Below are 14,171 nucleotides of genomic sequence, written 5' to 3' on the forward strand. Positions count from 1 at the left end.
TTTCTGGCTCATTTCACTCAGGATGAGATTCTCTAGTGAACATCTCCTCAGAAAAGAAAATCATGGACTTGGAGAAGAGACTTGTGGTTGCCTGATGGGAGGGGGAGGGAGTGGGAGGGATCGGGAGCTTGGGCTTATCAGACACAACCTAGAATAGATTTACAAGGAGATCCTGCTGAATAGCATTGAGAACTATGTCTAGATACTCATGTTGCAACAGAAGAAAGAGTGGGGGAAAAACTGTAATTGCAATGTATACATGTAAGATAACCTGACCCCCTTGCTGTACAGTGGGAAAATAAAAAAAATAAAATAAAATAAAATAAAAAACCTTGTAAATCAACTATACTTCAATAAAACTTGAAAAAAAATAAAGACCTGTTTTGTTTGTGTTCCAATGCTCAGAGCAGGTCCAGTGAATGGTTGGTCATTTTGAGGAGGTAGACTTTGACCTAATCCAGGTGAGAACTTCCAGATGAGTGGAGTGGTGGAGTGGTCTGTGGATGAGACTGACCCTGCTTAAGGATCACAGGTTATCTCTTGGCTGAAGCTAGAGACAGGTATCTATGTTGGGTGGGGAGAAGGTTTGAGCTAAGGATGTAGGTGTCTGGGGCCCTCAAAAACTCTCCATGGCTCTTTACAGCTTTGCATGCTAATATTCTGTTTTAAACTCTGCCTTAGTAGCCAATGTCTCTGTGCTAATGAAGCAAGGACTAGATAATATTAACAATTGTTCTATTGCTGATAACAGATGACAGAGGGAAGTATATGTTCTTCATTGCCTTACACCAATGCCTCATTCCTTAGTATAACCCTTTCCTACACTTCAATACATGACCCTGACTTAACTTAATGAAAGTCCTCCAGCCTAAAACCTATACCAGTGTGAACAAAATTCCTCTGAAAGCATCAGCAGCTCGAGTTTTCCATTCTGGTTCTCCTACCATGTAGTCCTATATCTCAGTTTCTTCTCTGTAAAATTTAATAATTGGCACACATGAATCCTTCTGTCCTGTTCAGCTTGAGCTTCTACATCCCCCATACTGAGTTTCCCTTCTATACGCCTGATATATTCAACAATCACCCCACTGGAGTTTCCAAAACTTATGGCCTAGGATGGTGCCAATTCGTATACTAATCAGAATGATCTGCCATCTAAGCAAGAAACTTGTGATATTTACAGCTATGGATTCTTCCCAGGTTCTAGGTACTTGCCCACAATTACAGAAAAATCACTGAACAAAAAAGACATGAGTATGGAACAATTTCTTTGTATTTACATAGGTTCAATATGGAGACTGGCTGTGGATAAACAACAGTTTCCTTAACTAGGAAAAGTTTTTAAATGAGGCTTGGTGTACTAAGTATCTTTTGCATCATTACAAAGAGGAAAATAGAGAAACCTCCTAACTGAAGAAAGTGAAATCCACTTTACTTAATGCGAACCTCTGTCTCTGGTGTACAGGTCCTCTGTGTCCAAAGATAATTAGCACTTTATAATGCTAATTATTATAATTATGTCTGAGAAAAAAATCATTAGGGGGTAAGTCCGTTCACTGATTTTCAATTGCCCCCTCTGTTTAAAAATAAGGTCACTTTTCTATGAAATAGCTTTAGGAGCTCAAAGCAGAAAGAGGGTTATGGAAAATTCTGTGTAGGGATAGACCTGAGTTTTTAATACTCTTATAATTCTGTGACGTGTCTGGGAACTGAAGAAGGAGGAAAATAGCGAAGCTATTTAGTCTAGCAGACTAAAAATCAGGACCCGGTAGAGCAAATGTTTTCTGTGAGAGTTAATCATCAAATAGTCATTTATTTACCATTCGCTGTGTGCCTGGCTCTGTGCTCCTGAGCTAAGCTGTTTCTAAATGCTGTCTCATTTAACAATCTTCACCACAGTTCCATCAAGCAAATATTAGAAGTTCATCTTTTTACAGATCAAGAAGAGATGATTCCATTTGCCCACTATCATGCTTATAAGAAGCAGACAGCTGGATTCTGATTTGGGTTTGCTCACTCCAGAGTTCATGCTATTAACACTTCGCTACCCCATGTTTACAAGTAAATATACTGTTTCTGTTAGGGATCTGGAAATATCAAACTAATGTATGGGGAAGGGGAGCCCTGTTTAGAAGATGACTCAATCTTCTGTATCTGCAAGTTCTGTATCCTTGGATTCAACCAACCACGGATGGAATTCTATTGCTGTTTTCTAAAAGGAAGGGACTTGAACAAGAATGCTGGCTCATATGGTAGTTCTATATTTAATTTCTGAAGGAACCTCCATACAGTTCTTCATCATGGTTGTACCAATCTACATTCCGAAAAACAGTGTAAGAGTGTTCCTTTTTCTCTGCACCCTCTCCAGCGCTTACAGTTTGTTGACTTTTTGGTGATAGATAAGTAACAAGGACCTACTGTATAGCGCAGGGAAATCTACTCAATACTGTGTAATAACCTATATGGGAAAAGGATCTGAAAAGGAATGGGTATGTGTACATGTATAACTGATTCACTTTGCTGTACATCTGAAACCAACATAACATTATAAGTCAACTACATCCCCCAAAAAATTTTTTTGAAAAGGGGTCTTGAGCATCCATGGGTTTTGGTATCCCAGGGTGGTCCTGGAACCAATACCTGAATACTAAGGGATATTACCTGGAATATAGGTTGTTTGAGAGAAGCCCACCATTAGGTGTTAGGAGATTAAGCCAACAGGAGGCCTGAGAATACTTTCTGAGAGCCCTAGAAGTACAGCTGTAATACAGCAGGAAGAATTTAGATCATGGAGTGAAAGAATTCAGCTCATTTTCATGAGTCCGAAGATCAGTTCCATCCCTGCCTTCTGGGTGACCATGGAAGTGTCCCCTCAATTTGCCAGACCTCAGTTACTAATTCCTAAAACACCAACTCTTGCATTTGATACTTTTCTCTACTGATCCCCTACTGATATTGTAACTACCATGAACAGTTACTGAGAACTTACTAGGTGCCAGGCAAAGTGCTAAACATATCATATGCAATGTTTTTTCACAAAGTGTCACTATTAATCCAGTTTCACATGTAAGAAAAGTGAGGTTCAAAGGAGCTAAGTAACTTGTAAGGGAACATGCTTTATAACTTGTAAAACACCATACAGCGTAGGTAACATTTTTACTAAGAAACTATCAGCTGCAGAGGAGGAACTGGCCTTTCATCCTTCTAAGATGAACAATTGTCTTTCTGTTTAATGGTTTTTTAAAAATCCCCTTGTGACAAGCTCCAGAGGACAAATAATTTATTTCTTGTGGTGTATGGCTCTCTAAATGAATTAATTGATAGGCATCCCATTGTCAGTCTGAGGGATATGGAAATAAAACAGACATGAGATGTTCTGTACCAAACTAATTTGTACTTTAAATATATAAATAATAATTTTTTAAAGTAAATGTAGGTGTACTTTCTTTCCTCTTTGAATCTGAAAACCTTTGTCTTTATGGTATCTTTGTGCTATCAGTTAAGAAGTTTGTTTTTGTTTTTTGAATACTAGTAAGTAGAATTAAATGTTAAGTATTGTGGGGTGTTAACTATTTTAATCCACTCCTATCTTCATTCATTGAAGAGAGGATAGGAAGAAGAATTTTAATATTCATAATAATAATATGATAGCAAAAGCCACTCTTTCCTTTTCAGGGGGCTATGAAGCCAAAATTATTTTAATAGTAATATTAAGGTACTATATGCCTTATCACTGTGCTAATACTTGCATTAATTATGCAAAAGCAACCAAACCTTAGAACAAATTAAGACCATGAAAAAAAAAAAACTGTACTGAAAGTAGTTGTATTTTTTACCTACTTCAAGTTGCAGTAAAAATAAAGCCTGTTTCATTTAAGAAAGTCCTTGGTAAAGTAGTAAAAATGCTAATTTCATTACATCTCAACCTTGAGTATGGATCTTTTTAATATTCTGTGATGAAATGGAAAAAATATTAAAGTCCTTTTACTTCATATGACAATTGTCACTTTAAAAAAAGTAATTGTGTGAGTTTGACACCTGAGCTGCTTTAGCCATTTTTATTCAAGGACCACCATCTTCACCTGAAAGAATGATGGACAGATAAAATGTGGGTATGCAAAGTTGTATCTTTGGCAGATATTGTCTTGGAGATAAATGAAGGGAGCCTGTGGCTTCAAGGAAAACAACTGACAGTATCTAGGGTCAGTCATAAAATTCAAGCATTCCAGCAACACTGCCTTGACAGTGCCCCAGGACTTAGAGACTTTTCTGATGTGACCAATGATGTTAATAAATGTGATTTTTTGATATTCTGTAATGAAGTGTCTCAAAGATTGGAAGATCTGCATAAATTTGGAAAACAAGATTTTTTAATATATGCTTTATATAATCACGAATGAGTAAAAGATCCATCAGATCAAGATAGACCATTGGATTTTAACCTAACGGAGTATAAAACATTGACTTCTGATTCCAGATTGCAACTAACCTTTAAGAAATTATTATTTGTATAATTTGGGGGAGTATCAAAGAAAAATAGCTATAATTGTCTGAAAAGGCCATTGGAATATTTCCTTTTTCAGGCAAATTTCTGTATGAATCAGGACTTTCTTCATATGTATTTCAACCAAAGGGAGAGTGAACATAGACGTGAGAGGCCAACAACCTTCTCTTAAGCCAGAGAGTAAAGAGATTTTTTTAGTTTGAAAAATATAACTATTTTTCATAATGTTACTTTCTTTAATAGGTAAGTGTACTGTTGTTATTTTTAATTAATTGTATGTATAAAAACATTTATAATATTTTAATATATATCTATATATGTATAATACATATATAATATTCACATAAGCCAAGGATCTTTGGGGAATCTCAATGATTCTTCAGAGAGAAAGGGGGTCTTAGAACAAAAAGTTTGAGAATTGCTGGTCTCAGGAAATAAACAATTGCATGAACCACACTTGGGTGTGTTAACTACTGCAACCTTTCTATAGGCCAATTTAAATTATCAAAGCTCTTAAATTTGGGGGGCTTTGACCAAAAATTTCCACCCAGTGTATCCTTAACAAAGAATTATGAACTGGTGCAGGTATTGAGTTATTGGAATTTTTCTCATGATATATTCTGTAAAAACAAAAAAATCTATAAATATACAGGGAATGCTTTAAATGAATTTAATTTCCCCTTAAGATGAAATATCATGCAACAATTAAAAATACATTGAGATATGTAAAAATATTGATGGCATTGAAAATGTTAACAATATATTAAATTTAGAAATCCTACAAAATAGTAACTATAAAATATGCTTATTTTTAAAAAATGAAAACACTCTCCTACCCCCACCTACTTGCATGTTATATTCCCATATCTTTCTATTTACCTAGGAAATGCTCATAATGAATTTGAGGGGCTGATAGATGATGGTTTATTATAAGCGTTTTGTGGAATATTTTGTATTTTCCTAATTTTCTACAGAAAATGCATTAATTTTATCAGAAAAAAAGTTCATTAAAATGTAGTGGATGAATCACGATTTTCAGATTTTTGTTTGTTTTCGGTCTCTTATTCCCTGGCTTTGATAGAAGAGGATAGAGAGAATGTGTGGACCTAAGGAGAGAAAAAGCAGAAGAGTGCCTTATTGGGGAGCTGTAGTGTCAGCTAAGAGAATAAACTCTTATTAATGACTCACTCTGGCTCATTTTATTAGAAGTAGGGTTGACAGTATGAAATTTCCATTTTTGCAGTTCAAATGTGGTTGAAAATCAATAATTGTATATTGTTCAAACTAAATAGGCCATTTAATAGAAAAAGTATTATTATGCCCATTAGACAGTTGAGGAAATGAACATTGAAGGTTAAATTACTTGATTACAGTAACACAAGCCCATGATTTTTCCTAAAACAGATTTTCCTTTTTTCAAAGTTTTCTCTTAGGCTAGCTTGAGGGGAAGATCTTCTGAGTAAGCATATGGGATGTTGTCACAAACCAGAAGATTACGTGTAATTTCTTTCTAGAAAAATCTCTGTCTACATGTGGAAGACTCCCTTGATGTTAGGGTAATAAAAACTATATGACAAGCCCTTAATCAATAATTAGGTTATCTATTAACAGAGTTTGTAAACAAAAATAAAACACTTATTTGAAATAAATGTATTATGGAAAAGACCTGAAAAGTTCTCAAGAATTCATCATCTGATCTTTCCAAAAGTGATTCTGAGACCTTGTTTGGAGGGGAAAGTAGTGTGATAATCTATGAAGTTCACTATCCACTCCTAACCAAAATAGCAAAATAATGCAACAAGAATAAAAATGTCAACTGCAGCTGAGTAAGAGACCCCAACAGGAGCCTCATATAATCTACAGAGAAAAAAATGTTGAAAGAAGGAAGAGCTTGGAAAGATATCCTAAAAGGAAAAAAAAGGCAAAATATTGGTCAAAAAATAAGCTTTTTTTTTTTTTTTTTTTGGAGTGGATTCAACCCCTTCAAAAAAAAGGCTAAAATGCAAAATGAAGAATAGGAAAATCTTATTTCAATACACGAAGGTATAATCCAGAAAACAAAGCTGAAAATTCAGAAGTATGCTCTATATATTAAGTTGAAGAAAGCCCAGAGAAGGTAACCTTGAGAAGGAAGATGCCTAAAGCATTTAGGTAAAGCTGCCCCCGGACCACCTAGGTAATAATTTTTGAACATTACATATCTGAGGCATAACCAGAAGAAATGAGAGCTGGAAATAAACCATATGGATACAGATGGGAGGAAGTGAATGAAAAGAGAGAATATTTGATCCACAAAAGCATCCAAATTATGGAGCCAGCTTGGTTCTATTAATGTGAAATAGCAACAGAGACATTATTCGGGATACGGTAGATTTGACACAATTAAGCAGGAATTCTTAGAATGGGAATTCTCTCAAGGTGTGATGTGGTTTCACATGCACTCCATGGGAACTTTCGTTTCTATTCCATCTCATGGAATAAGCATTTTGTGGGATGCATTTAGCAAGAACTAATCTGATGTCCAAACATCATTTCAGGAATACATAAATTCAAATTCAAGGAGATGAAATGACTTTCTCAAAGACTGTTCATGATTCCAAATGAAAACTCAACGCAGGCCCCCTGTGTGCCAGTTCATTGTTTATTTACCTGTTTTCATTGTCATGTGGGCAAACCTGCCTCAAATTAGTGCTTTCTCGTTTTCATTCTATTGTCTAAATCAGCTATGATAAGATGAGCAGTGGAGAAGGAAGTTACTAGTAGCAAGCACTGGTGTGGTGTAGCTTGTGTAATCCTATCTGGAGAAGGAAGACATTGGGAAGGCTCTAGGTGGTGCTCTTAAAATAAACATGAATATAAAAAGTTGTAGGGGAGTTACCTATATATTTGAGGGTCTGATGAGGACACTTCCTAGCCTCTGGAAATACAGACCCCAATTGGAGTGCCAATTCAACGGATAAAGTGTCCTTCAGAACACTGCTTAGATGGTATCTGTTACAAAGTGTAGGATGGAACATGAATGATGCTTGGAACATCCTTAAGTTTCACCACTGTGAAATCTAGTAACTTCCCCCAGGATTTCTGCAAATTTCCAAAATGATTGCCTTCTAGTCTCCTAGTTTTTGATCCTCTGTTCACTGCCATCTTGGAATGATTCTATTCCATCTAGGATACTGACTTTATCCACTCCCTCTTTTCCATAAGAAACCCAGTCATATTCAGGATATCCTGAAGTCAGTAATACCTTGGAAAGAAATCACATTGGGCACCATAGAGCCTTCTACCACTTCCCAACTCCCCTCCCCACATTCTCTTGTACCTTCCCAAAGCCCAGCCTCTAATCGCTAGAGTTACTAAATAAGTCATTATTGCCCAAATCGGGACATTTTGAAATTGAAATAATATGCTATCAGTAATACTCTGGAATTATAAGTTTAAATTTGGACCATGTGGAAGAAAACAAGATACAGGTTTTCCTGCCAATAAGTGACTCTTCCCCACTTTCTTCCCATGGGAAACAGTTCTGTTTCCTCAGCTTTGAAGACTTCCCTGATTGGACTAGTGGGACTTTTCCTAGGACCTCATCATTTTCTGAAGAGCACATTTTTTCTCTAACTCATTATACTTGTTTGATTCATTAAGTTATCATAAATGGATTACCTCCCCCCTAAACTTTTTATGCTTCCTATAGCACTTTGTCTTTTAAAGGAGAACACAATTAACCTCAATATAATCATTTATACATACATCTATATTTTTTACTCAACATTAAAGTTCCTTTGGGGCAAAGACCATATCAGGTTTATTATAGCAAAATGTTCTCGTTGTCTCCCTGTGTCTATTTTCTCCTTTTTCTCTATCCTAATAGAACCTTAGGTTTTGGCTACACGTATAGCCACCCAGAATTAAAACTATATTTCTTAGCCAACCACCTTTGTAGCTAAGAGTAACCATGTGATAAAGATTTATACAACAGAATAGGAATGCTGGTTATGAACTTTCTGGGCATTCCTTCCCCTTTGCCAATTCATATTCCTGCTAGATGGCATATGAATAGGTGGTGTAGCAAAGAATATTACCAATTGTATGTTTGACCCTCTCTATTTACCGTCCTCCCATGCAATATGATGGGACCATGTGACTGTCTCTTATTAACAGAATGTGATTGAAGCGTGAGTTATGCCACTTCCAGAAAGAACCAATTAAAAGACATTGTGTCTTCTCCATTTCTCTTCTTGGAGGTTACTAGATCCAGGTATATAACAACAAGGAGAAGGGGCACTGGATCCTTTACAGCTCAGGTTTGGAGCTAATTTGTTACTGTAGCACAGCCTGGTGTTACTCGACTATAGTAGATAATGAAACATCTTGGGCTGTGCAGTCAAGGTCCACACCTCAGGGGTAACAGAGCCACAGGATAGATGGATTCTGGGTCCCTGACATTGCAGAGATATTATAACATCTCTGACCTATCTCCTGAGCATGACGTAAGAAATAAATACCTTGTTTAAGTCACCACTAATTTGGATCAAATTTGTAGCAGTCTCATCCATTCCCAGTAACTTCTATGCATTTCTCACTCTGTCCTGTATGGTATATCATTTATCAGATATACTCAAACATTTGGTGAATTGATATTGAACAGGTGAGGTGATGTGTCGGAAGGTAATGTTTTCAGCAAAAGTAGATCAAGAGGCAATTCTCTGAAGAAGAAAAGCTATTCAAAGAGTCTGAACTTCTAGAAAAACTTTTCTGGCATTTCCTGGCATATGAATTGAGAGAAAGACTCCTAAATCAAGAGTTACTCTGTGAGCCCATGGAGCTAATCATACCTACAAGTGGGTTTTGTTTGCCTTGCACTACGCTTTATATAAAAAGTGAATTAGTTGCCAATGTTTGTAAATAGGAAAAGATTACATGGAAATCCATATTTCTAGCTTCTTTTGGAAAAAAAAATCTGGAAAATTAGGATATGTATTCTTTTACAGAAACAAACTGGCTAGGGCTATGACTTCCCCTTTTAGACTGGACACAAGTAACAAGTTCCCGATCATTATGACATTGTCTCTCTGACACTGAGGCTATATACCTGTGTCCATCTCTATGACAGTGCATGCTTTCTTATTTTTTAAAAGCATGACATGCTTCCTTAGGCAACTTGATGAACAAATGAAACTGAGAGCCTTACCTGAGACATTGAAATACCTGCCTTACACATTTACTTTAGGGGCAAGATCCTAGGGCATAAGTGTTGAACCGCAAGAAAAAAGTGGGAGGTAGCAACAGAACAGTACTGCCAACAGAGGAATCTCAAGCAACAAGAATCATGATGGCAGAAGGTGCTGATTTGAGCAGGTGTGATGAGAGGACAATGATCCCTGTAGGCATTTGACCATCATATCCTCTGCCTGTTCTCTTAGTCCCACCAAAAGATGAAGTGGCCCCCAGACCCCAGGTCTAATGTAAGAACCATATGCTGTTGTGCTCCTTTGAGCCCTACTCCTAGATTTTTATAGAATTCTTGACAACTTGAATGGTGATTGGTGCTTCTCCAAAGACCTGAAAGATTGAGAGGAAAATAGACAGTTCATACATCTCCCCCCACTCATCTTGATTTCAATAAGAAATGTGAAGATGGAAGGTGAAATACAAGCAGGGACAAAATGAGGTTGTAAATCAAACATTTTCTTGCTTTCCGTGTGGAGAAAAGCCTGTTGAGTGCTTAAGAGGGCAAGAGAAAGAGCGAGATGTGGAGAGGGAAGGAAGAGATTTGTATAGAGACAAAGGAAAAGTTGCATTGTTTTGTTTCAGTTCATCTCTTTATGTGGGTGGATGTAGAGCCCCAGATGTCAGAGTTAATGCAATATGCATTAGTCCATCACATAGAGAAATCTCTAGTCCCTGCAACAAGGCATTAATAAATCTAGTAATTGTGTCATGTCTGTAATATATGCTAGGAAAAAAATTGTGTAAATCATTTGATAAATGTGCATACCCAGATAGCATGTGTTCCTGAGCCCTTCCACAGGGATTGAAACACCAGGTTGCCCAGGTATCTCTTCTCTTCTACCATCCCCTCTGCAGAGGTGCTGGCATTACATAGAATGGTTGTTTTTTGAGTGTGGCATTGGCATCCAATTAAATAGCATACAAAATCGATTCTCTATGCTTTGTTCCTTATCAGACCCCTCCCTGGAACACTAGTTCTCTAAGGCAATTAGAAATAATCACAAGCTTGCCAAATGTTCTTTTTGATATTCTAAATATTAAAATCAAAATGTGGTTCAGTTTAAGCTCTTAAGAGATCCAAGGTTTTTTTTTTTTTTTAATAAAATGAACAACCAAGCAGTTGTCTGCAGCATCAGGACACTATGTATGTACCCAGAATGACATATGCAATATGCTTTGTAAAACATTTCTGAATTTCTCTTTTTATTTTTCTGAAGTATGTTGAAGGGTATGAAATTAAAAATTACTGTGTCACATCATCATTGATTTTGTACCTCTTCAATGTACTAAATTCTACCCAGAGGTATGGATGCAGAGAAGCAAAAGAAATCTGAGAAGTAAAGGGAGCCTGGAAAGGAAGTGTCTTGAGGACAAAATCATATTTGCCACAATGACATCAATTTATTTGCTGCTGGAAGATTTCTATGTCATTTATGATGACAGGTTATGTAGGTGTTAGTAAACCAATGGACAACAGAAAGTTATGTCCCCATGTGTACCCAAAGTGATTCATCTCTTAGAGGGTGAGGACACAATAATTTGAAGGTGCCACATATTACAATTAGTGCAAGTGATTATTGACTTCTTGGATATACCCTTTGGTGGGACTGTCTCATGCAAGTCTTAAAACCACAATTACACATTACTATAAAGATGTCTTCTGTCATCAGTAAGTTTTGGAAGCAAAATCCATACCCACTGTCTTCTTAACATTACCTTGATTTCATTTCTTTCTGTCTAAAATGTGGGTCTAAGAGGGCAAAATTTTTTATCTTGTATGTCAATCCAGACAGATTTATTTGTAGTACCTCGTAGGGCATGGTGTTGAGGCTGCCTCCAGGTGCAGGGCTAAGACTGATTACTCATGTGCAACATGGATAAGGAAAAAGAGCACTGTGACACTTCTTGAGCACAGAACAGCCCTGTGCTAAACACTTCATTTTTCACTTCTGGAGAATCTGCAGTTGCCTCCTAGCTATTGCCTTCCCAAGAGTGCCTTTTGTATGCAATATCTCTTTGTGAATGAACAACACCTCCTAGGAAGATGAAGCCTAGCCTTATCTCTCCTAGGTCAGACACAGTATTCCTGGATAATTACCATATCTTACTCAAAAATAAAAAATCTGGGTCCCTGCTGTGTTGCATTAAGAATCCAGCTGCAGTGGCTTGGGTCCCTTTGGAGGTGCAAATTCAATCCCATCCTGGTGCAGTGGATTGGAGGATCCAGTATTGCTGCAGCTGCTGTGGTCTAGGGTCACTGGTGCAGCTCGAATTCAGTTCCTTGCCCAGGAACTTCCATATGTCTCAAGTGCAGCCATTTAAAAAAATCATTTTCTATAGTACTGTGTGAAATATGGTATCTTTAAAATTAATCTTGAAATGCTTAAAATGAATGAATTAAGTACTCTAAGAGTCTGGAAAATCATTTTAACTCTGGAGAAAATGGCAGGAAATGGGAAAAGGCAAGAAAGTGAGAGAGGTTGGCTGAACTTCACATGTTAAGTGATAAAGAAGCCAGTGATACATTTGACTTTAAAAGCAAAGAGAAAATTTCCAGTTTGAAAGATATATTAGTCAGGGTTCTACAGGGAAACAAAATATATATATATTGGAAAGATATATAGAGAGATAGAGAGACAGAAAGGCAGAGACAGAAATATTGTAAGGAATTGGCTCATGAATGATGGAGGCTGAGAAGTCCCACATTCTGCCATCTCCCATCTGGAGACCCAGGAAAGCTGGAGGTATCATTCTAGTCTGAGCCTGAAGGCCTGAGAACCATGACAGCTGATGGTATAAGTTCCAGTCCAAAGTTAGGGAAAGCAGATTCTCCCTCACTGTGCCTTTTTTTTTGTTCTCTTCAGGCTGTCAATGGATAAAATGATGCCCACACTGGGGAGAGTGTCTTCTTTACTCCAACTGATGCTACGCTCTCCCAGAGATACCCCCATAGACACACCCAGAAATAATGGTCAACCAAATAACCAGACATCTCATGTTCATGTAATATCAACCATCATGTATATTAAAGGCATAAACTCTACACTGGAAATGGGAATCTGGATATGATATGAGATGTTGAAGAATTGGAGTTGACCCACATCCTTTGAAGAAGATATACAACTGGTTTTAAAACATGTCTGAAAATGACTAGACACTCACATCAACAGGTAAAGTCTTAGTTCTTCTCCGCTGAATAAGGGAAGGGCTGGTCTTAATCTTAGGGACTTACTTTCAGAGGCTAGCTCAGGAGAAGGGTTGTAGCTTCACCTGGTTCTTTCTCTGTCCCTCCTTCTCTCTTTCCCTTCCTGGCCTTCCTTTTCTCTTCTCTCTCTATCTCTCACTCTCTCTCAACAGGTACCTTTGAAACCCTGAGGCATGAGGTTAACAATTATGATGGAAAGAGGCCATCAAAAGACTACATCAAAAGACTACATAAAGATAGAGAAAGAAGCTAAAGGAGCCCCAACTGTTCAGACCCCACTTGATGGAGACACCAGGAAGCATCCATCCCCAGACATGTGAATGAACAATCCTTCAGGTGTCCTGGGCACCACTATCTGACTCAACCATGTGGATTCTCCAAGTGACAACTATCTAGCTGAGCTCAGTCAACTCCAGGACCATTAGACAACAGGTGCTGTCCTGGAGATGCACATGCCAAGTGACAACTATCTAGCTGAGCTCAGTCAACTCCAGGACCATTAGACAACAGGTGCTGTCCTGGAGATGCACATGCCAAGTGACAACTATCTAGCTGAGCTCAGTCAACTCCAGGACCATTAGAGATAAGAATAATAATCATAATTAATATTGCTATTATTTTTAGCCACTAAGTTTTGGGATGGTTTGTTACATAGTAAAAAGTAACCGGAATTATACCTTTAAATCACTTTCATTATGTCTCCTTTTCCTCATCATGGATCGAAGTAGGTTGTTTCTAAGGTCTTTACAATTTTAAAATGTAGTAAAGGACCTAGGTTTGGAGTCAAAGCTGATGTAGCTGGATAACTCTTGAGGTAGATTTTGGGATTAGATTATCCCTACATTGTGCCTCTTTCCCTTCCTCTCCTTCAAAGCACAGGCTTCTCTGCAGGTTGCCTCAGGGGAGAAATGTTACAGGACTGAAACCAGACAACATCTTGGTTCTCTGTTTCCCAAGCCTTCAGGAAATCACATGTTGTTTGGACAGGTGGAAGAAAAAAGTGGGGTAGCTTGGGACAGACATATAGGAGTGGGCTAAGGGACACTCACCCACTACACACAGACACACACACACACACACACACACACACACACACACCCCTAGAAGAAGGACCTCTGGGACTGAGGTTGGAATGGAGAGAAGTATCTGCAGATCATGCAAGCAGAGGTGGGGCATGTGCATCTCCTAGACAGCAGCCTGAGGAAACAGCAAGTCTTCAGAGAAGATATGTTT

Source organism: Sus scrofa, chromosome 13, assembly GCF_054392235.1.
Source record: "Sus scrofa isolate SSC_HxYL_T2T_F1_AM1 chromosome 13, Sscrofa_HxYL_maternal_Yorkshire_Landrace_v2.0, whole genome shotgun sequence".
Classification (NCBI taxonomy): Eukaryota; Metazoa; Chordata; class Mammalia; order Artiodactyla; family Suidae; genus Sus; species Sus scrofa.